General features: G+C 35.1%; 1 protein-coding gene across 5 annotated transcripts in view; it reads left to right on the top strand.

Moving 5' to 3' along the window:
* LOC118186983 (sodium-dependent dopamine transporter-like) overlaps positions 1-24,585 on the top strand; it is a 388,447-nt gene that overhangs the window by 153,036 nt on the left and 210,826 nt on the right. The window contains exon 1 of one of the 5 annotated variants that reach the window (XM_085811466.1): positions 23,865-23,968. The exons of the other annotated variants lie outside the window; for them this stretch is intronic. The gene's annotated coding sequence lies outside the window, so the exon portion shown is untranslated. Of the gene's footprint in view, positions 1-23,864; positions 23,969-24,585 lie in introns of those variants that run through there. 5 annotated transcript variants of the gene reach the window in all.

Raw genomic sequence — 24,585 nt, 5'->3', positions numbered from 1 at the left:
CACATAAATTTTATATGATCACAACTGCAAATGGGGCATTTAATATTGGCTTTACATTGGTTTTTTAAATGGCCAATTCTTAAACATGAAAAACAAACACCTTTCTTTTGTACAAGTTGCCTCTTTTCATTTAAGCTCATATTTTCAGCTTTAAAACACTTAGCACTCATATGAGGCTTACCACAAAATATACAAACATTTTGCTTACCTTTACTGGTTTCATTTGTACTTACCAGCGCGGCAGCTGTTGCTAAATCTGAATTACCTGAAATAACATTTTTATTAAGACGCTTAACAGAATGAGTAAATCCTGATTGTGCTAATCTAATCATTTCTTCCGATTCTACTTCATGCCTTAAAAAACACATTAGTTTTTCAAGCGTTCTTTCAGAACTCTTTTCCTGTGTCTGTTCAGAAGTTCGACTCCGCTCCCAGGCACGCAGAATATTCTCAGGTAGGCACGACTCCACTAAAGGTCCCAAGAAATCAGCAAACTTTTCCTTGGTGCGTCCTAAGCTTTCCAGCGCTCGTAATTTACTTTCTATACTATCATAAAGTACTCCTAAGTCCGACGCCGTTCTGCCTGTTGTAGCATTCTTTGTAACAAGCCCAAGCAAATCTCTTACATAGATCTGCACCAGAAGGTCTTCTCTACCAAATCTTTCTTTCAGCTGCTCGATAGCTTTAGGATAATTCGCGGCGGTAACAGGAAAACTGTTCAAAAGTTGAGCTGCCTTTGAGCCAGGTACTGCACTTTGCACTAAGTACAAAAATTTATCTTCCGGCACAATATCCGCATCTTCATGAATTTTGGAGAATTGGCTCCAAAAGCCTAAAAATTCTCTTGCATCTCCAGAAAATTTTTTCAGTTCAAGTTTAGGAAGTTTGAACTTCCTGTTTTTATTTTCTTTAGGATCCGAAATCGAAACTGAAGCAATATCTGTAGTAACATTCATCGAATTCAATTGTCCAATTTTATTCTGAAGTTTCACCTTTAAAGCTATAAAGGAATCTCTGTATCCTTCAGCCGTATTAAATTCATTCTCGAAATCCGCTTCCTTGGTTTGTTCTAAAACACTGCTTTGAGTACTGTCCAAGCGTTCAAATTTGTCAATTAGTTGCCCCAACAACACTTGCAATCTCTCAGGATCCGTACAAGTAGGCAATTCTTCTTCCACAATCTTCGTAGTTAACGTAAACGAAGTACGTTCACTTTTACGTTTTGCCTTTAACAACTCCATTTTAACAAAACGCCTAAATCAAAACTACTCGAAATCACACAAACGTCCTGTCAAACGGACGCCAAACTTTTATGTTGAAACTAAATAACGTTTGCATAATCCGAGTTCAGAAAACAAAACATTTATTTTACATATTTTAAAGAAATAACGTTCTGAAACAACATGTTTCATCTACACAATCAATCGACGCTCTCACCAGAGCATTACGCCATCAAACTTGGCACACATCCAAAAGTTCAAATTGAAGAATTACAGAAGCGTTGTTGCCACACAAGAAAAGACATATAGTTACAACTTCACACAATAATAAAACAAAAACACACTTTTGAAAAATAGACAATAATAATAAAAAATAGTAATAATAAAATTCTTAACAATATTTTCTCGATTATGCAACAGTAACCTTATGTTATATTAACGAACTTTTCATAAATGAAATTTTAACAAAAGAATTTTTACATAATAAATTTTAGGTAAAGGATCTGCAAAACATGACTATACATAGCATAAAATTAATTTACATTAAATTCCACATAAAGAGTTTTTGCTTCAACTGTCCTTAGCATAAACGTACTATTAAATAATGGATAGTTTGCACAAGTATTTTATAACAAATTAAGTATTTTATTCAATTTACGCATGAAATATCAGCGATATGTTAGTGTAAATTAATATAACTGCGAAAGTCACCAACTGTTGTAAACTTTCATAAGTTCAAAAAGCACCACCTGTTCTAAATTTATGTCAGTGCGAACAACGCCAGCTGTTCTAGTATATTGTTGTGAAAATTTTGCAAGTGCGAAAAACCCCAACTGTAAAACATTTTTAAAGCTACTCGGCGGGTTCTTTGTAGAGCCCTACGGTGTGCCCTGCGGTCTAAATACTAGTTAGTGCAGTGGTCTACATCCGCCTTACATATAGTTAAACATCGAGTATCCACTGTACATCAGTCTAACTTGTCCTGGTAATTCGAAAATTGAATGGTGTTTAAGTTTATTATTTCATAACTAAGCATTTTGTAATGTTGTTGCTTGCAACACACATGGTAGATTTTCAAATAAAGCCGGTATTTCAGAGGTCCGTGGTTCGATTCCCGTCAAAGGCGATTGCTAATTTTTCATCTTGCCTGCTTCTAAAAAAGTACCTAATATCTCTACACGATTACTTTGACATAATTACGATAAGAAACTTGCAGTGTTATGAATTTAATGCCTTGTTATATTACAATTATAAAACTTTATAATGGATGTAATATCACCCCTTTCTTCATCCTCCGCCTCATAGAGAAATAACTCCACTTTCTTGTATTTTGAACATTTATTGCACAAACACAAAACTAATACTAAAGCTACAATAATAATAACTGAAATATATATATTAAGTAATACAAGTTAATTTCGTTTTCATTAATGGCTCCCACAAGCCTTCCCAATGACCTCTCTGTTGGTCTCCCTCTTGGAAACTTTTGGCGACTCTCTGACTGAGAGTTAGCGCCCTCTATACATCTTGACGGCTGGCGTCACCCATACATCACAATGGAATAATCAGAATCCTTCAGTAATAATAAAAATAATTAGCAAATCACAGTAGATACTCAGGAATATCAAAGTGAACTAAATGTAATAGATCTTTGCAATATAAATAACACTGAACTAAATACAGGGGTATCCGGGAAAGAACAGATAGACAAGAGTGACGCTGGTGTCCGAAATAATGTGTTTATTACATTGTTATTCATGCAGCTGGAAACAAAAAGTCGGCAAGTCCTAGTACACATCTATGTGAGGGCATTTACAGCTCGGAATATGTTCATGCCGACCTCAAACTCATTTCACAAATTCGAAATCATAACTAGTGCTACCTGATCTTGATCATCTCTCTAATTTGGGCTCACAAATTTAAAGAGGTCAAGTCCGCTCCACCTGGTCTTTCAGGCAAAAAAAAACGTTCTACGTTCTTTTTTCCAGCTATGTATTACAATGCAATAAATATATTGACTTCGGACACATGTGTCGTTTGTTTTCATCATTTCTTTCCCAGGCACCATATACAATTGACATTTGTGATGGAATTGCAGAATCAATTAAATACAGTATGCATAAAAGTTTCTGAGCTCTTGAGTTTAAAACTTTATAGTAAGCAACAGATAACAGTTAAGAAGAAGAATCTTCGGCCTATTTGCTGTTATCGTAACATTCTCTAGTAGGATAGCTGAGTAGTCAGTCAGACACTAGTACTTCTTCTTCTTGATGGTTGAACGGGTTGACAGAGTAAGGGTTTCATGTTGTCCTCTGTAGAAAGAAAAGAAGACCATCGTGTTTTTCTTTAGGACTGTAAGAAAACATCCTTATCTAAAGTTAGGTAACTCTATGGTGTTATGCCAAAATTAAATAATTCAATCTAAACTCTCCGACTAACATCCCTTTCCCATCTCTTTTCATTGGAATTTCTATATTTCTTGTTAAATTTTAATAATGGGAATTGAAATATTTCCCAGTTATTTTACAATAACCGTTCTAGGTTGAGCATAAAGAGATTATTTCTATGCTCGAAAACACATATTCTGTTTGCCGTTTCATAGTTTTCCTTTGCCGCCTCAATAAATTAATAGAGTCAAGAAACGTGATGTAATGATCAATTCTGATATATATTGATCTCTACTCAGGAAAAAATGATGTTTCGAAATGATGCGACAACTAAGTACCTTATAGGGTCTCTCCTTTCCATATGGCTTCGTGGTATAATTAGAAACATTGAGCTTCCAGGGTTCGAGTTAAGTTTCTCTCAGAAATTTCCAAAGCGAGAAAGATTTGACTAAATCTGTGTGCAGTACAACGTTTTCGTGCATATTTTTAAATAACGAAAACGCACTTAGGAATTTACTTTTAAATGCTGAAAGCATAGAATCCTGTGTAAACTGAGGTGTTTGATTTTAATACTGAAATTATTCTTTTGTCTGAGATATATACCCTTTGATGTAGAGAAACGTAAAATTCATTCAACTTATTAGATATTGTCTTCCTCCTTTCAGCACTCCTTGGTAGTGTATCGGTAGCCCATTCGTCATGTATTCGAGAAGTCCAGGTTCGAGTTCTGGCAATGGCATTGCACATTTTTCGCGTCTCCGCCTTCAAAAAAAAGAAATGACTCTGCAAGTGGAGTGGCACCCGAACAAAAAGGTGCGGGACGATAATTCGTCACCACCAGTATTTGATTGGGTCCACTAATCCCCAGTCACCATTTAAAGTCGAGTATATTGGGCGATAATTCGTCACCACCAGTATTTGGCGATGGGGGTCCACTAATCCCCAGTCGCTTTTTAAAGTCGAGTATATATATATATATATATATATATATATATGAGATATTTTATCTCTCCATTCTGCATGCCTTTGTAGTGTAACTAGAAGCATACTCGACGCGTATTCAAGAAGTCCAGGGTTCGAATCCCGGCGAGGGCATTACCCATTTTTCCCCTCTCCTGCTTCAAAAATACCTAATGATTCTACAACACCTTGAGCGATTTACGTCCCTCTATAGTAGCATGTTGGTATATGAATCAAATAAAGAAGGGTTTCTATTTACAAATCAAACAAAATGTCTTGAAAATAAAATAAAGGGACTTGAATTAAATAAGATGAGCTTGAATTCCATTTAATGTCCCTTAGAAAATAACTGCGAAATAATATTAGCATGCGAATATTTTATTTCTAAATGTATAGTCTAGGGGGGGAAGTACTCATTAGTATTCCTCATTACATTAAAGGACTTTTATTAACACATAAGAGAAAACAAGGACGTTGGTTTTTACCAATACAGCATAAATTGAATATGGTCATATAACACTCTTTCAAATTTAGCATTATCAGGTTCAATTGTTCCGTCTTACTTTCTTCGGGAACATGTAAGGACCTGACTCGGAACAGAGAGCTTACTAAAGCTATGTTCAATAACTGTGGGAAGTAGGCAGGATACACAAGAAGGGTATACAAAACCCTTTATTCTTCTCTATTTACAATAACTTCCGTACTTCGGAATACAAAGACCCACTACTTGTGGTCTAAACGTAAAAATATAAAAATAAAACTAAACTCTAATTTAACTTTAAAATAATAAACGTGGAAGATTGGCCTTATATTCACAGGAAGCCGTCTGTAGTACAGAGAACTGTGAACACTACAATACGTTTAAAGTTATCAAGAGGATTAAACCTCTGGCCTGGAAGACAACCAGCAACTGAGTAAAACTTCTAAGGTAAGCGGCCTGCTTCGACTAACTGCTTCCTCTCTCTCGCTTGGCAAAAAGCCACAACTTAAATACTTGGCGTTCGCCAGGCAAACTTTGCATAAATACGTTAACGCTTATAATTCTGGCCGGAAGTAGAAAATAAGAAGTGATAGTAAAGATTTAAAATAAAATAAACGTTAGTAAAACTTAAGATCCTTACATACTTCCCGCCAGAGTTAATTAGTTTGAAACTGAGGTCTAAAACGACCTTGTTGAAAACTTTTAGCTCTAGAATCTAACGCGAGGCCAATCTTTTACAAACATTTTTCGCTAGAAACTAGAAATTTCAAAGAAAGAAATTTGTTTTTACAATAGCAGCTCCCAGGACACGCAATTTTTTCATCTGTACTGCATCTAAACAGGAGCTTTTATTCAAATCTCGTTCCTTCCAGAGATCTGGAAGGAAAACTAGTTTAATGAAATGCTGCACAATGAAATGGCAAGTAACATGTATAATTATATTTCTCTTAACATTCTTATTTCATTCATGACTATTTTAATTATCTCTCCCCGTGCTCTCTGACATGTGTTGTAAAAGAACACCAAACACGAATGTGTTTATGTCGATGTGTTCAACACTTCCTCCTACAATCAAAGCACTAACGTGTTAAAAATTCAACATACCAAGACCTCGTAACACACCCTAACTTCAACTCTAAACCCTGAGGTACTATTCTGAAAGTGGCTAACTCTGAAGTGTAGCGTCAGAGAGCCTAACTACATCATTCAACCTTTAACACATATTCACCATGATTTGGTCTTTTTACAGTCACACGAATAACAAATTTTTAACATTACTTTCACTTTTACCATATCACGGTATTTCTTAACATTTGAAATCACAGTTCCCATTGTATATAAGAACATATTAATATGCCGTTAATTTTACGCATTTGACAACATACATTAGTAGTACATTGTTAACTTCTATTCTTTTCAAAGCAAGTGCCAATTCTTTCTACATTGAAATACTACATTTCAAAAAAGTCTTTCAGACTAAAACTTCTTTCTTGGCAGAAAGTTTTAAATAAAATTTATACAATAACTTTTACAATATTTAAGTCTTTACACATCGCTATTATACATCAACTTTAGTTTTACACGCGAGTAATTGAAAAACATAATACCAAAATCGGTAACAACTCATTTCTCGCCCTTTTGGCGATAAAGGTAGACCTCGCATGAGGTAAAACTTCTTGAAATCTGCCACTTGCAGTAAGAATGAAAGATTAACTTAAGTTTGCAAAGTAACATAAAATTTTACTTATCTTTGTGATATTCGGACATTCTTTTCTGAGCCCAGTCCTGGAAAGTAGCGTAGATTGTTGTTTGATTTATCCTCCTTCGTGTGCGGGCTCGCCCTTCAGTGCCTTCCACTAGAAGCTTTCTTTTTTTTCCAGTTCGGTCACCCTTGAATACCTTCTTTTTCGCCTCTGCCTGTGGTCTTGGCCGTTTGATGGCAGCTGGTCTTGGCGGAACCGGGAAACTTCTTTCGTGTTCCTGCTTGGACCTCGTTGCTGGCCGTTCAAATTTTCCTTGTAACTTTTCCTCCGCCGCTGGTGGCCCTTCCGCAGTTCGGCGACATTTGCTGCGGAGAGTCCTGTCCGATGAGTAGATCTTCCGTTTGGGAGCCGGGTTATAGTTGCCGTTATTTCTCCTGGCTCTCTTTGCATACGTCGTCCTTCTCCCTTCTTCATTCTGGGGGTGTTCGTGAGCTCTCTTTTCTGGACGGTGGAACGGCTTCTTTTTCTTGCTACCTTCAATTTTCCCGCGGGGAAACTTTCTTTTCACTTGCTCCTGCCTCTTAATGACTTGCACTTGTACTTGTCGTTGTTCCACCTCTGGAGCTTGTGCCTGCGGTGTCTGCCGTGCCGGATCCTGCAAAAGATCTTTGAAAATTTGCATTTTATTACTATCATAGTAGGGTTTGATTTGATCAATGTTTGCGGAGCAGGTTTCCCCATTCCTGGCTTTTAACACTACTACAGCGTGAGTTATTTTTTCTATGACATATGGTCCTTCAAATCGTGGAAAAAATTTGGCAGTTTTATCTTCTGGTGCTGAAGAAAGTGAATGCTTAATTTTTAATACTTCATCCCCTACTTTATAAGTTACTCCCCGTCGTTTCAAGTCGTAATACAGCTTTTGTTTTCTCTGTGCTACTTCCGTATTCTTTTTTGCTTCTTTAATTAGTTTTTCTATATCACCCATTTTAAATTCTGGGGCTCTTTGTTGCACATAAAATTATTTATCTAACGGCGTTATAATCTTTCTGCCTAAAAATAACTCAGCAGGAGTTTTGCCCGGTGTATCATGTTTTGCGGTCCTAAGGGCGAAAGCAAATTCATTGACATAGTTATCCCAGCTTTTATGAAAATTTTTAACATAACTACGGATAATTTTCACTATATTTCTATTGACCCGTTCCGCTATATTTGATTGCGGCCGATACGGGACCATTTTTAAATGACGTATGCCCAGTTTTTGGCACATGTCTTCAAATACATTACTTACAAATTTAGGACCATTATCCGATATAACTTTTAGGGGCGCCCCGTATTTTAAAATATATTTATTTAAAATAGAATCAGTAACTAATTTCGCGGAGGCTCGTTTTAAGGGAACAATTTCGGTCCACTTACTAAAATGATCAACCATAACAAGGAGATAGCGACTTTTATTTAACTGACTCTTTGGGAAAGGGCCCAATAAATCGATGCCAATTATTTCATTTGGAAATTCAGATTTAATACTATTTAGAAACCCGGCCGGGCGGAAATTAATATAATTAACTGCTTGACATGTTGGGCAGGACTGGACATACGCCCTTGTTAACTTTTGCAGTTCAGGAAAAAAGACTGCCTCGCGTACGCGTTGGATAGTTTTTCGAATACCAGCATGAGAAGCTAAAGGGCTGTCATGGAGCTCCTGCAGGATATTTAATCTAAGACTAGCTGGGATAACAGGTCGAAATTCGTTGTTGGAATTCGTAGTTTTTGTATAAAGTAATAGACCATCTATTAGTTCGTAATGGGCCGCCCTATTTCTTATCGCCACAATATCTTGGTGGCTAAAATTTTCAGGATCCTTTAAATACTCATAAATGCTTCCAAACTCAGGATCCTTACCCAGTTCGGTTATTACAGTTTCTCGGGAATTTATTGTACATGCTGTGAGCATTGCCACCTTTACGGTATTACCTTCTTCATCTATTTTAATTCTGGATAGGGTATCTGCTACGATATTTTCCTTTCCGGGGGTATGCTTGATTACCAGATTATATTCTTGTAGCTTGAGTGCCCATCTTATTAACCTTGGGGATAAGTTTTTCCCTGAGTACAATCTAGTTACCGCCGCATGATCAGAGTACACTTTCAATCAAAATCAAATTTGCACTTTTCGACATTAACTTTTAGACCGGCCTCATTTAATAAAGCAAACACCTGTCTTAAATCCTGTACATGTTGGTCGAGATTATCACTAGTAATAATGATATCGTCTAAATAGATAAATGTGGACTTTCCAAGAACAGGCCTTAACACAATGTCCATACATCGCTGAAATGTTGCCGGTGCCCCTGAAAGGCCAAACGGCATACGCAAAAAGTCATAAGTGCCAGACTTGGTTATAAAAGCAGTCTTAGGCACGTCCTCAGGCCTAACCCCTATTTGAAAATAACCAGTCGTTAAGTCTAAAGTCGTCATATATTTGGTGGGTGTTATGTTCCTTAGAATTTCTTCAATAATAGGTAACGGATATACCGGATATTTAGTTATGGAGTTTAATTTACGGTAGTCAATTGCGAATCTCCACCTTTTTGGATGTGTCAAAGGATAGTCATTATTTTTCTTACATAAAACCACCGGGCTAGCATAATTACTTGAGATGGGCTTTATGATCTTTTTACGTAGCATATCGGTGATATGCCATTCTATAATTTTTTCCTTATTCTTATCATACCGGTATGCTTTGTGGCGAACTGGCATTGAATCTCCGGTGTCAATACTATGGTTAGTAACCTGAGTAAATCCTGGAATATCACTAAATAACGAAGCAAATTCACTTACCACTTGTCGGATTCTTCGTTGCTCGTCATTAGGCAGGTGGTCAAGATTTAACATCGGCGGTTCAGCCTTTTCTCCACGAACTGGTTTCATCGTCAGCTTAAGGGACGCTTCATTAAAATCCAGCGTTGCTTGTGCCTCCGAAAGAAAATCTATTTCTAAAATAATATGTGCTTGCAGATTCTTTACTATGAAAAACATAACCTTTACTTGTTCGTCCTTGATACGGACATACAGCGGTAATTTACCTATACACTTACATTTTTCTCCTTGCGCCGCTAACACTGTCGTATTATCCGAATTATATATGCGATATTTACGAAAATACTTCCTAAAAAAATCTTCTGCCACACAGGAACACTGCGTGCCTGTATCCAGGAGTGCGGTGGCTGGGATATTATTCACCAACACTTCAATCTTCGGAAGAGTCAAATTTTTCACCATTACTGTATTTAACTTGAAGGAAGAAGGGTTTTCGTGGCCTTCGGATTTCCGCACCCTCCCGTCAGCAGAAATCCGTTTTAGTTTAAATTATTTTTCCACTGGCCTTGAGACTTTTTTCCTGGATTGCTATTGAACTGTCGACGTTCGCCGGCTGTTTTTGAATGCTCGGGTTTCCTTGCCCACTGATTCGCTTTGCTTCCGTAGCCGTGTGCTTGAGTTTGCTGTAGTCTTGGCGCACCAAATTGGTTTCGCTGTTGATATTGGCGTCTTCTTTCAATGTCCGCCGTTCTTCTACTTTCAAACTGGATTGCTAGCTCAAATAACTTTTCCAGTGTAGTCGGATTTCTTAATTCAATAAAGTCTTGCACTTCGGGCAGTAACCTCGGCAAAATCACTTGAATTATCTCAGGATCCGGACGGTTTCCATACAAGAGTTTGAAGACGTGAATTTTTCTTAAAATAAAGCTTGAGAGATTTTCGATTCTTTGCTGATATATACTGAAAAGATCCGTTTCTAATTTCGCACGATCCCTTACAACAGGGAAGGCTTTTACTAGGGCAGTCTTGAAATTCTCGTAAGTATAGGTGGGACTTCCTGCTTGACCCAAGAGACTTCTGCCTATACATTTGAACCAATTAAGCGCTTGGCCCCTCAAAGCGCTGGTAGCTAAGGCAACTTTTTGAAATTCGTGCACGGGGTAGAGCATGAAGTGGTCATCCAATTTTTCCAAAAAACTGGTTACCGGTGAGTTTCCATTAAATGTTGCTTCTGGTTTCATCGAAGCGCGCATGGTCTGGACGATGTAACCAAATCCTTCCAGGGCGGCAGCTGGCATTTCTGGATTCTGAGCCGCTTCTGCAGGCAGCACAGGTTCTTCTTGAAACTCGGCCATGGTTATTTTTCTTCGTAGGGCGTCACTATCAGGTTCAATTGTTCCGTCTTACTTTCTTCGGGAACATGCAAGGACCTGTCTCGGAACAGAGAGCTTACTAAAGCTATGTTCAATAACTGTGGGAAGTAGACAGGATACACAAGAAGGGTATACAAAACCCTTTATTTTTCTCTATTTACAATAACTTCCGTACTTCGGAATACAAAGACCCACTACTTGTGGTCTAAACGTAAAAATATAAAAATAAAACTAAACTCTAATTTAACTTTAAAATAATAAACGTGGAAGATTGGCCTTATATTCACAGGAAGCCGTATGTAGTACAGAGAACTGTGAACACTACAATACGTTTAAAGTTATCAAGAGGATTAAACCTCTGGCCTGGAAGACAACCAGCAACTGAGTAAAACTTCTAAGGTAAGCAGCCTGCTTCGACTAACTGCTTCCTCTCTCTCGCTTGGCAAAAAGCCACAACTTAAATACTTGGCGTTCGCCAGACAAACTTTGCATAAATACGTTAACGCTTATAATTCTGGCCGGAAGTAGAAAATAAGAAGTGATAGTAAAGATTTAAAATAAAATAAACGTTAGTAAAACTTAAGATCCTTACAGCATTTCTACAAATGATAATTTGAAGGCAGTAATACTAAACTGAAAAACCATTGGAAAAACTTACCACGCAAAACCATCCTTAACAATATAGGTATACTCTACCATTGAATTTTAATGAATGTTATTTTGGGTAATTTTCAGCTCATGAGGGTAGAATATTTTTGTTTGAAATAATTGGCTAAGAAAAATGGTATTAAATTAAAAATGGTAGCGCAAGCACCTTTGTCGATTTTTTACAGAAGAAAAAGAATGATGGCTTATAACAAAAAACCATTTTCATATAAATATAGTACAGATACATAGCGAACGTTTTAATCAGATGTTTGTTCCAAAAATCAATCAATAAACCTATTTACAAGCGAGTAAACAGTTGGAAAATACTTTTCGTATTAAAGCTAGGTCCGCGTAAAAATTTTAATTTACTATATTTTTAATAAAAGGTAACACGTGTCAAAATTATTGTAGTCTGCTGACCTATCCTATTTAATTAATTTCTTAGATTAGAACGCTGGAATCCAATTAACTGTAGAAAAGAGACACTTAAATCACCCAGTTTTTAAGTGATGGATCTTCTTTTCAGATTTTAATTCTTAAGTTTACGTTTGGATTTAAGAATCTGGAATATATTTTAAACAATTTTACATCAATATTTAATTTACTACAGGTTATGTTTTTGCTTTCATTTCTTACCAGAGGTAAATGTCTCTTTGATACAGCAATTTTGAAGGTTATTTAGTACTGTTAGAAAAGGCAGTGTTAACTCATCTTCAGAATTTGTCGACGTCAAAAGATACTTGAAATAACACCAAAAGTATTAGGAAATTCAATTCCGAGGAACGACGCATCATTATTTAAATTCTGCTACTACTATCCATACTCGTGACAGACTTCCTACAGTCCACAAAAAAGGAACATGTATTTTTCTGAGAATATTTGAATAAATGCCCAGTTCAAATGAAATCCTTCTTCAGGCTATCAGCATCTGCAGCGTATCACGCAAGGTCGTTGTGTTTGAATTGGCAGTGAAGTTCTCCAGTCATATAATCCACGATTTCAAAGAGTTTTTGTCAAATGTCATTCATTTTCTTTGCTTGACAGATGTATTTACGCAACATTTGTTCTGTTTCTTTTATAAATCTGCACCACGTCATCTCACTACGATGTTTTACAAAAACTGAACTAGTTTCAGTTCAATAAAATGTTGATAAGAATTTATTAAAATTCTAAATACAATTATCAGTTTGGTAAATTATAGATTTATTTTAGTTTGAAGTATTTTTACCATTTGTAGCTTTGAGCAAATGTTCTTAGTAATAAACGTAAATCAATAGTGCCTTCAATACGATATTAGAATATTTCATAGAGAAATTAATTGTCTGATAGTATCGTCAAATTTGCTGTTAAAATATAAGAATCATTCAGATATTCATAAGCAGAATTTTTTCTTCAGATGGCAAGAAATTTGAGATGAGCAAGATGGATATGGGCCGAGATGATAAAAAAACAACAGCGTTACGGGTTTAGTTTATTTGATTGCAGAAAAGCATTCGAGGCTATCTGCTTAACGGAGCTCATATAAATTAAAACCCTTATGATCTTCGACTATGTGACTGTTCCAAGAATTTGGATAGCATATTTATTTTAAAAGCAATTACTTCCAACGTTTTACAGCTGACTACATAATATAGTCGCTTTGGGAACTAGTAACCAGAAAGTTTGTGTTGCCACAAATATTTTTATAAATTTATCTGCTTTGTGACAAAATGTTTTATGCTTTCACGTCATGTTTCCACCTTGCGCGCATGATATTTTAAAAAGGACTAATGGTACATATTTGAAATTTGATGAAATTCTTTATACCGGCGCTATCTTCTAACCGAATCAACATCTGATGAATATTTTAATATTAAAATGTTTTATGCTCGAAAGCACTACGGAAGTTTTTTTAAAAAAAATATATTTTATCAACTCAACTCCAAATAGAATAAAAATTTAACATTAAATTCTTAGGATATTTGGTTTACAGTAGTTTCCAAATGTTATAAAAGCTATATATTAAATACGGAATTAAATTATACAACAGAATGTTTTACAGAATGACGTGAACGCAAAAAACATTTTGTCAAAAGCAGATTAAATTATAAAAATATTTATGGCAACACAAACTTTCTGGTTAATAGTTCAGAAAGCAACTATATTATGTAGTCAGCTATTAAAAGTTAGAAGTAATTGCTTTTGAAATAAATAAGTCATCCCAATTCTTGAAACAGTAACATATTCGAACATCTTAAACATTTTAAGGTGTATGAGCCCTCTTAAGGCATGGCTTTGTGGTGCACTTTCTAAGGGAAACTGGTTCGTATACACATTGCACATGTGGAAAATCACGAAAACCCCCTGCAGATGGCTTGTTCGCCAGGATTCGAAACCCAGACCGAATTGGCAGCGCTCAACGTCGTTATCGCAGTGTCTTATGGGCGCAGCGTTATGGGAATCGACCAAATGCCATAAGGGGGAATGCATTCTGACTCCTTTGGTGGATAGATCGATTACCCATCTCCACCTACATGGGGGGGGGGGTTAACAGATTTGTTTCACATGTTTAACAGTTTCTCATAGATGGATTTCCGCTGTATATTTCATTTACTTTTCTCTTAATTACGCATTAGAGTATTGTAGCTTAATTACCCGTTTTTAATTCTTTTAAACTGTTCATTTTTTAAGTCCACTTCTTTCTTTATCTGCTTTGATTGCAGAACAATCTAGTGTAAATATTTCTAAATTTTTGAAACTACCATAATTTATCAATGATAGTTTATCACTGCTTTCGCGTATTTTCCCCCGCTATGCATTTTTTCATATTTCATCCTGCATTCTCTTATAGTTATTCTGGATAGAATGATACTTACCTCAAAGTGATTTTTAAATGCATTTTTAATTTCAGACCTGAAATAATTTTATGAGCTTTTAATAGATTTAATTAAGTCATGTGTTTGACTCTTGCCTGTATATATCCTGCCTATGCATACTCTGCCTGTACGAGTAATAGGAGAGTGTCTCGAGTTCATAGATCAACTCGAGAGCGAGCGACAGAGTCCGGAGCTATAATTTAGTGCTTTGCCGGGAAGCAGTCTTCACCCTTATAGCCTGAAGGGAAGGCTGTGTTGTTGATTGTTTTAGAGTATTTATCGTAGTTTTTTGACGACTATAAACGTGTCTTTGGAACTGTCCTATGTAATACTGACAAATAAATTGTGTTTTGATTCTTTATCAAGTGTTATCATCAATTACTTCAAATCCATGAACCCGTAGAACGCAACAATAGGTTAAATTAGGTAAGTGTTTAAGACTTTGTTTGGAATTTAGATTACATCATACCGAGGTTAAATATTGCATAATTATTGTTTATGAGAAAGAATCATGAAATGCCAGCTTTGAATCGAATCCTAGCTAAGGTGAAGTTCAGCAAAAGAAACGAATCACCGATTTTGAATTTTAAATTAAGATAAAATTCAACCACGGATTGACATGAGAAATTTTTAGAAAAGCGGTCTGTGCATCACGATAGAGACAGGCTCTGAATCTCTCCTTTTTAAATTATTCTGAATTATAGACCAGATATGTATAATTTAAACAAGGCCTAATTAATAACGAATTAATTACTGCTAATGATGGAAGCTAATTAATAATTGAAAAATGAGGATTAAGCAACCATAACGCAGTTGTAGCGATTAAACAACCGTAGTATCGATTCAAATGGAAATTATCAGAATTATCAAAATAGCTTTCTTTTAAAATATGAAAATGTCTGAATTGAAATTGGAATAGTTAACAACAGTACACAAATTTTGGAGAATGCAGAGTTTAAAAAAAAAGAAAAACATCTCATGCATTTAAGCGTCAAGGATTTTGTTAAACTATTATTTTCTAATTTTTTTCACAACATACAGTTATCTTGTATGGAATTATCATAGCTCCCATGCGTGCTCTCGCGCTGTAAGTAGTTAGCATTTCTAGTTAGAAACTGAAAGATCTATTGTTCGAATCTAGGAAGAGGCACGGCTGGTTTTCATTCTCCACCCTTTCTGGTCTTAGAAATCTAATAGATCTCTGCATTCTGACTAGTAACAAAATCTGATGTAGACACCACATAACTTTGTTGTTAGCCCTATTAAATTATACACATTTTTTTGCTGCATTTCATTTAAAGCTTATTTCCTCGAATCTCATACCTCATTCAATTAACTTGTTTCTCACATCCGGGCAAGGGAAAAAATACATAAAAATTCAAAACTTCTTCTTTCAAAATTGAAAAATATAGAAAAACATAAAACACCAAATACAGTTAAGATACTTTTAAAAACGATGTCTACAACTAAACTTACAGTTTCTACGCAAAAACAAGTAATACGACCTGCGGGCAAGAAAGGAAATTTTTCGGTGCACAAAACCGAAAGTTTACTTTTGGTTCCACTCGGCAAAAAGACACTGAAGGTGCAGAGAGTGACTTAATTCACTCTTCTGTTAAATTTCAAATGTAAACAAATGGCTGCACCGTTAGTCTTAAACACCTTTTTAAATTTTTGATAATTCTACAACTATTGCATGGAGATTAGCTAAAGGCATAAGCGCCTTAACCGAAATATAAGAATAACATAATTCTATCGCTTTTAAAGCAAAACCTGCACAATTTACCATCATAAAAGAATACAAAAAAACTGAACGCACCGAGCCGAGTAACGGAGTGTATATATATATATATATACTTTCGATTTGGCCGATTGCAACCAAAAAGGGAGGTGCACAGCTATTTGGTATAGCAGTCCCATATACAAAATTTCAACGTTCTGATGCTACTCATTATTGAGTTATGCGAGATAGTACATAGTACAGACTTCACGAAAAATTCTCATCTGAATCCATTTTAAATCCATTTTTTATTCCGTTTTGGGAAAAAGAGACCTTTATTTTGTCCGTACATGCAGATGTTACTCAAAAACGTCGTTCAGATGGATTTGGGAGAGATCAAAATGGAGTTTATAGATAAGAAGGTAGCTAGCTTTAGACTTTCTTGTAAGAATGTAGTGGTTTGAACTTTTCTTTGAAGTTAAGAAGAAAATGACAGCAAAATATTTCCTAATTTAGATTTAAAGTAGTACAGGTGAATTTTTTTATATAAAGTTCGAAAATAATTGGCAAGCACCTGAATTAAAAAAGACACAATAAAATTGACTTGAAAAATCCAAATAAAATAATATGCATCAGTATTAATGTACTTCTCTCAATTATTTCCGACTCGATCGTTTTCTCGCGTGTGTTATTCAACATTCTTCGTACCGGATTAATTTCTGTGTAAAGAAAGTTTGTTATTCCTGCTATTAAACTCATTTTATTGCATTAATTGTTTAGGAGTAATGTTCTTGAATTACTATATTCAACATAGATTGTTTGGCAATGTATCTGAAGCGAAGTATTTATAGATTATTTACGGTACCTTTTGCGTGGCCTAGAAGTCTGGCAATGTAACAATGCAATAACACTTCGTCCATAGCTCTTAGCTCATTCTGTGAGGGTTATTTCTGAATGTTATTATGCTGCAAGTTGCGACAATTTTATTACTGTTTGTTAACTTCTAGTAATTTATTCTTATTAGTTTTTAGAGGTTTCAGGTTTTGTTTTCAGTTCAGGTATGAGAGAAATATTAAGGAGGAAGAAATCAACAAAAAATTATTCTAACTTCACTGAAATTTACAAAATTTCATAACAAGTTAAAAAGTTTTTCTGAGAGAAACATGAAAAGAACACAGACCACGGAAGCATTTTAAGTCTAAAATCAATGGTACTATCAATTGTGGCAAAGTTCGACCCAGAAACAAAAGGCTGTGACTTTTTTGTGAAAAGAAAAATGTTTAATGCAGTTAATTTATTTTCCAATAATAAAGTTATTTATTTACAATATTTATTTATTTATAAGTAATAATTTTTTGTTTTAATCGTTTTGCTGCGTCCAGCATTTTTATCTTTTGTGTCATTGACAAACTGATAAACCGATGCTCCACACTATAGTTACTAAAGTATTAAACATAAAAATCGGGAGAGCACGCGTAAAATAAGTATTTCTAGATCTACAGTTAAATCCCTGGCAGTGGAGAATCATCACCACCTTTTTTAGTTCGGGCGCCACTGTAGAGACATTAAGATATTTCGAAGCAGGAGAGATAAAAAATTAACAATCCCCTCGCCGAGACACGGACCACGGACCTCTCGAATACGGGCCGAGCGTGCTGCGCATTACACCACGAAGGCATGCTAAGAACGCGGGAGAAATACCTTAAGAGTTTTAAACTTTTGTTACAATTGTTTTGTTTGTTGCTTTTCCTATCCTTCCTTTCTACACTTATTTTACACATCACCCCATGAATACATAAATATGAAATTCTCTACAGAATATGTGAAGAGCACGCCAATTTAATATTGATATAATTAGAAAAAAAGGTAGCCTATACCAATAATTTCGACTGTTTTTGCATCACAGTACATATAAATAAACGCCTCTGATCTCGCCAGTGACTTCGATTTTGAATCATTATCATCACAATTATCATTTTAAAAACACATATTTAATTATTGTGAAATTTACGGTTGGTATGTTCCACACAGTTTTCAAGGTATTGTCTTCTGGTCGATAAGTTAATATGCAAATCATCTTGAGGGTTCAAAAGGTCTATTCCAATTTCATTTTTTAATTGCAGAAAATGATGATTCGTACAGACATAAATTTGAAAATGAACGGAAAAGTTCTAGTGTACCGTTTTGGATCCTGCGATATTAATACCTTGCATAAATTCAAAAATATGACAAAATCGCTGACGAGTCTAATGCATTAATAAACAACTAAGTTAATAATAGCATTTTTTCTTGCTATAAAAAAATTCTGATCTGAATACCACATGACTTCCTTCTACGCCTATTAAATTATTAAATTATATATTTTTTTTCATTGCATTCCATTTAAACTTATTTCCTTGAATTATTCTAACTTTATCAACCGATTCCTAAAGGCAAGTCGAAAATGACATCAAAAACTGCAATTTTTGAATATAACCCGGCAAATACTATGAGTGGCATAACTAATGGGGCTGTATATCTTATTAAAAATATCGTTAAAAACTGTTCTAGTTTCATAGTACTGGCACATGCACTTGTTGCAAATAAATTATCCAACAGTAAGAAAATTTCTCCTGATGAAGGTGTCAAAATCATTAACTTCATAAAAGCTCGGCCACTAAATATTTGTTTATACAAAATACTATATGAAGGCGTGGAAAGGGTACATGCTTCTATTCTTTTACATACAGAATGAACTCTGGATTAAAAATCCATTTAATTGTTGACTTTCGACCATTTCGTAGAACATGAGACTTTTACTGAAATGACATCTGATTCATCGTTGCAAGAAAAATGTAATTAAATGCGGTTAGTGGAATTCTGGTACAGTTTAAAAGATCAATGCCTTCAACGGACATAAAAATCTGTGATGGTACTTTTATTATTTACAATTACATATATGTGTGAAGAGGTTTCTTAGCTTATCTGACGTCAAAAAATATATACGGCAACAGACTTGATGCCGAACCGTGTAAGGTCATTAGAAATTTTTTCAAGCAGTAGAGATGAAAAATGAGAAATGCCCTCACCAAGACTCGAAACTCGGACTTCTAGAAACACGCGCCGAGTGTGCTGACCACTACACCACGAAGGCATACTAAAAGAAGGCGGGAGAAATATCTTGTAACCTGACATGAGAATTCACCTTTCACCCATAAAGCCATATTACGTACATCTGCGATAATAACAAGCAATTCCACTCATCTCATTAAATTTTAAATTTAAAAGTCCTGTTTGATTAAGTTATTTTTAAAAACCTTTGGGTTACTTTTGAAATTACGTTTTGAAACAAGTAAATGTTATTTGAAATAATTTTCATTTTTCTTACAAATAATCCATTTACAGAATGTTGAACTAAAATCATTATATTGAAGCAAACCAAGGGCTCCACAGTAAAAGTGAACATTAAAATGGATTCCGCATACACTGTTCTAGAGTTTCGCGACCCTGTTGTTGGAAAAGGCTGTCTAGTAGTTTCAGTGTTTTGGATATTTACTGTCACTTGGCACTGCCTGATCAATGAGCTATAACAGCTGCTGATTTCCCAGGATATGTATGGAATACACCTGTTTATTGGAATACATCTGCTGACTATAATTTATTTTAGTTGACAATCAGAGGGAAAGTGAGCGAAATATCCTCTTACTAATTTATGTAGTATTCTATGCTACTTTGTTCCGTTATCTTCAAACTGTGGGCTTCAGCTATATTTATGCATTCAGTTTAAACATCTAGATGGCGCAATCATGAATATTTGGTATTAAAACAAAATATTTAATATTAAGTTTATTGTTGATACAAAAGCCTTGAAGAATATCAGCCTTGTAAAAGCACCTTCTAAGATATATTTAGGTTGTATTTGTTTTACAAATGGAAAACGCCATGAAAATCTTGTGTTCCTAACAGGCTTCCATCAAGAATGAAATTTCTATGATCTGACTGATCGCTTTGTACTTGCGATGAATTAGAGAAATGTTAGTGAATGGTAGAGAAAGTTAATTGTATTGATGAAGTTAATAAAATGAGCTATAATAATTTGGATAATGAAAATGCTATATTAATTTCAAATAAGGCAAACTTAATTCAGTTCCTTTAATTTATAATATAATTTCTTTAATTGAGTTATAAATTCTAACATTTTTCTAAAAGTTTCTGAAACAACTAGTTTCATCTGTACATATAAAACCAAGTTTTGATTTCAAGTTTGAAAATCAAGACTTTACTCCTTTTCTAAATGGTTTTGGTTTTATTAGATTACGACAAAGCACTCGAAGGCTATCTGACTTAAGGGAGGGATGCCTTCGTGGAGGACTTTCTAAGGAAAACTGGCTCGTATACACGTTACACATGGAGAAAACCACGAAAACGCCCATGCAGCCAGCCCGTTCGCGGGATTCGAACCTCGGACCGAACTACCAGTGCTCAGCGACGTTACCGCTCGGCCGCTGGTGGGCCCTTTTCTAAATGTACACTGCACAAAAACTAAATAATTTTCTTTATTATTCTCTCTTAAACCATTTCTATGCATTTTTACTGTACATCAAGTTATAAAAGAAGCTTTATATAATGTTTATACAATACGATAATTTAACTTTTAAAAATATAATTTCGGGCAAATTGATATTATATATTTAGGTGTTTGTATATTTTATAGCATTAATATCATGTATGTATTCAACATCATGTATGTATCATTGTAAAGTGTATAATTGCTTCAATATTAAAATTGAAATAATATTTTGCAACTCTAACATTTGAACTATTGTGTAGGTATCGAAAATATTTGCTTCAGATATTGAATAAATGCATCATTACGTACTGTTTGTTTTGAAAGCATTTTCCACTAGTATGACATTACTAAAATTAACACTGTCAGAAGCAAACATCAACCCTAAGACTTGTGCAGTCTCATGACGCTTAAATGTTGTTTCGCTTAGAACATATACTATCTGCAAATTTCAACTTACATTCAGACGGCTATCATTTATCTAAATCCCCCTCCCCCCCCCAAAAAAAAACTTTTCATAGTTTCATACTGTTGAATTACATAAAATTTGCAGTGTAATGCTCTGACTGGTGCAAGATTCTTCGCTGAGGCCAGAAAAAAAAATGATTATTGTTGTTGCCAATGCTTACTTGTCTGAGCTATAAGTCAGCCTAAGCCCCCGAAATGACTCGTGGTAAGGAGCGCAAGTTTGGGCCTGTCGTTGGCAACAGCCTTGAATACCTTACAGGTGACAGTGCGATTTAGCTCAGTTGCGTCCCCAATTTTGATGGACAGCACCCCAGGGGGGTCGGGTCCGATGGTCTCCCACCCCTCTTCCCCTACCACAAGCTTTCGAGAGGTCTTGCGGCATTGGGGTATTATGGCTTGCGACATTGGGTCTTGGACTTGCAGCATTACTTGTCCATGCGGCGATGGGGCACTCTAAATATGCGCTATTTAGAGTGCCACAATGCCGCACGCACACTATATATTTACAAACAACCATACTTTCTCTGGGAATCGCCGCATATTTAGAGTTTCCCAATGCCGCACGCACACTATACATTTACAAACATCCATGCCTTCTTCGGGATTCGAACCCGGGCCGTTCGGCGCAGCAGTCAGCTACGCTAACCACTGTACCGGTTGGGGGGGGGACAAAAAATTGATATCAAAATTCAAACACAGTAAAGTTTATCATCTTCGGGAGGAAGCTGTCATGGACTTGCATTACTACTGCCTTTTATGTTGATATACCACTGATGGTTGGAAAATGTCGAGGCTTTTTAGCGCATCTCAAAAACGTAAGATGCTTAAATTTGCACTGCCCATTTTTTCACAAGTAGTATTTAGTTGCAAAAAATAATCAGACAGAGCACCATTAAGGCAATAAATACAATGCTTTGATGAAGCAATCAGCGGTAAAGCAATCAGGTAAAGCTTTGAATAGGTGTCTTTTTGCTCATCTGTGTGACCACAATAATGAGAGTTACAGCAGTTTGATCTTTTATACAGAGATTTGGTGGTTGTCCAAGGGAAACTGTTTGCAGCTATTTATAGACATTTTTAATAATTTTAATGTTCGTTTCTAAGACATTGAAACTTTGAAAGTGCCGACTTGGCTCATAAAACCGCTGAACGATATATCTGCTCTTGATATTATGATACAAGAAGAGTTTATTGCATTAACGAAAGATGTTGAAACGGAAGGTCTTATTCAAAACACATGTACGTTAAATTTTGAAATTTAAAAGTCATTCAAGAGAAATATCCCAGAATAAACGCTGTAACCAAACCAACATTATTGTCTTTTGCGTCTTAGTTGGAGGACGACTTAGTCAAGTTAATAATTTACTACCGAAAAAACGAAATATGTTGAATCTTTTAGAACGGTAAACATCTGATATAAAAAAATCATATACAATTTATTCAATACCTCAAGCATAGCCCTCACATTAATTAAAATTAAATTTTTGTGCAACTGGAACTGATGACTTTGTTCCTAAAAATGAATATCTATATTTGTAAAATTAAATTTAGTAATAATATAAAAAGTAGTAAAAACATAAACCTAATAACACATTTTCATCAAAACTTTTGTGCATGTTAGTCTAATTGTCATCTAAGTTATTTATGCGAAGATATTTGTATTATTATGTGAAGTTATTGATATTAAATGTTGCATGTTATAGAAAAAAATGTGAGAAGGATACTAATTAAAGGTTAGGAATCCCTGTTTTAGGCCCACCAGCGGCCGAACAGTGAAAGCGGCTGAACACTGTTAGTCCGGTCCAGTGTTTAAGGTCTCGACAAACGGGCAGACTGCAGGGGCGTTTTCGAGAGTTTTCCCATATTAAAGTTGGATCCAAGACAAATTTGCCTTTAAAAGTCTTGACTGGGCATTCCTCCCTTTCCATTGTGTAGTGCCTATTGTTGGATCCCGTAAATATTCCTCTCTTAGTCGGTAATTTGATTAAAAGATCTTCACAACAGACGTAAAAATGAAGTCTATTTTACAATGGTCTGAGCAATTTTTTGTTAGAATGTTTTGCCTTCCCATTTGCATTTATTTCTTCATATAAACTTTTCATTTGCTGATTTATCGTAAATGTCTTAACGGCTTTCTTCTTAACAGTGAAATTCAATTTTTTATAAAGCGTCAGCTTTAGTTTTCCTGAAATATTGTAACCCTAATAATGAGTTGCTTCATTTCGTGGTTGCGGAGTTAAAATTAAAACTAAAGATTGGGGAAAATTCCCTCTATCTTTTCTGGTGAGCTGCGACTCTTTTTTTTTTTTTTCTTTCTAAACGTGACTGCTCCAAGAAAACGGAATAAGACGAATATGCACGTATGCATCAGATACTGGAAATGCTACTGCGAATTCGGTTTTTCTCGGAAAGCACTTCAATAATACTATCAAGTCTTAAAATGCAAGTACTTTGAAGATCTTGTGAAAATCTGCATTGTTTCTGACGCATCATTCCGTCATCTCATACCAAAATCGAACAATGTTTTGATGGCCTATTTACTATGCAACTAAAAAGGAAAAAAGAAACTGTAGTTCCTGTCGTTACAGGAAACGACGAGTATTTTTTTCTTTCGTGGAAGTAGCAATGATCTTAGCAGAATGTAAACAAAGGCACTTTTAGTATAAATTGGTATCTACACTTTTGAAATGCGCTCTTTTCTCTGGTTGCTGAAAGCTTAGCAACTTATAGTATACGCATTTGTGAATATTTGAAAACTGAAGATTAAATTTTATTATATAGAAGGTAAGCTTACAATTTAATAGGCAGTGTTTTTGAAGAAGAAAAGAATTATTGATTAACAGATAAGAGCAAATATTTGCTGTTTATGTATCACCTTTGTTTTAATCACTAACTATTTATAACTATATCAATAATGTATTAATTTTTGTAGGAGTATATATGCTGTAACGAAATTAATTTAGTGTTGAATGAGTGCGGTCTTTTTTAAACTTGAAATGGGTGTAAATTCTACAATTATAGGCTGTTAAACTTAAAAGGCATGTAAATGGAAATCTTTTAGACTTGATTTATTTACCTGATAGGAAGGTTTTACCAATACTTTAAAGGGATGGACTTCCAGTCGTACTTTAAGCCAAAAAAAATTCCCGTCCTTCAGAGGCGTAATTTATAGATATTAATATAAAAATTGCAAAGAACTTTGGATAAATTCTTTTTATACTAGTGATGGATATCGGAACATAATTTTCTTTCCAGCAATATTGGATAGGGAGTGTGATTTAATTTTAGTGCTTGATTCTTAGAGTCTCCTGCATGGGGCTGAATATATCCCGAGCTCATACACCATCAACGAGGACTCTTCCGTTGACTTTGATTCACAAGTTCTAGCTTAATTCCACCCT

The sequence above is a fragment of the Stegodyphus dumicola genome, chromosome 2, assembly GCF_044657685.1.
Source record: "Stegodyphus dumicola isolate Sdum_Otavi_A_Nest chromosome 2, ASM4465768v1".
In the NCBI taxonomy this organism is placed as follows: Eukaryota; Metazoa; Arthropoda; class Arachnida; order Araneae; family Eresidae; genus Stegodyphus; species Stegodyphus dumicola.
The sequence above is the reverse complement of the archived record's forward strand: the minus strand, read 5'-3'. Positions and strand labels throughout refer to the sequence as shown.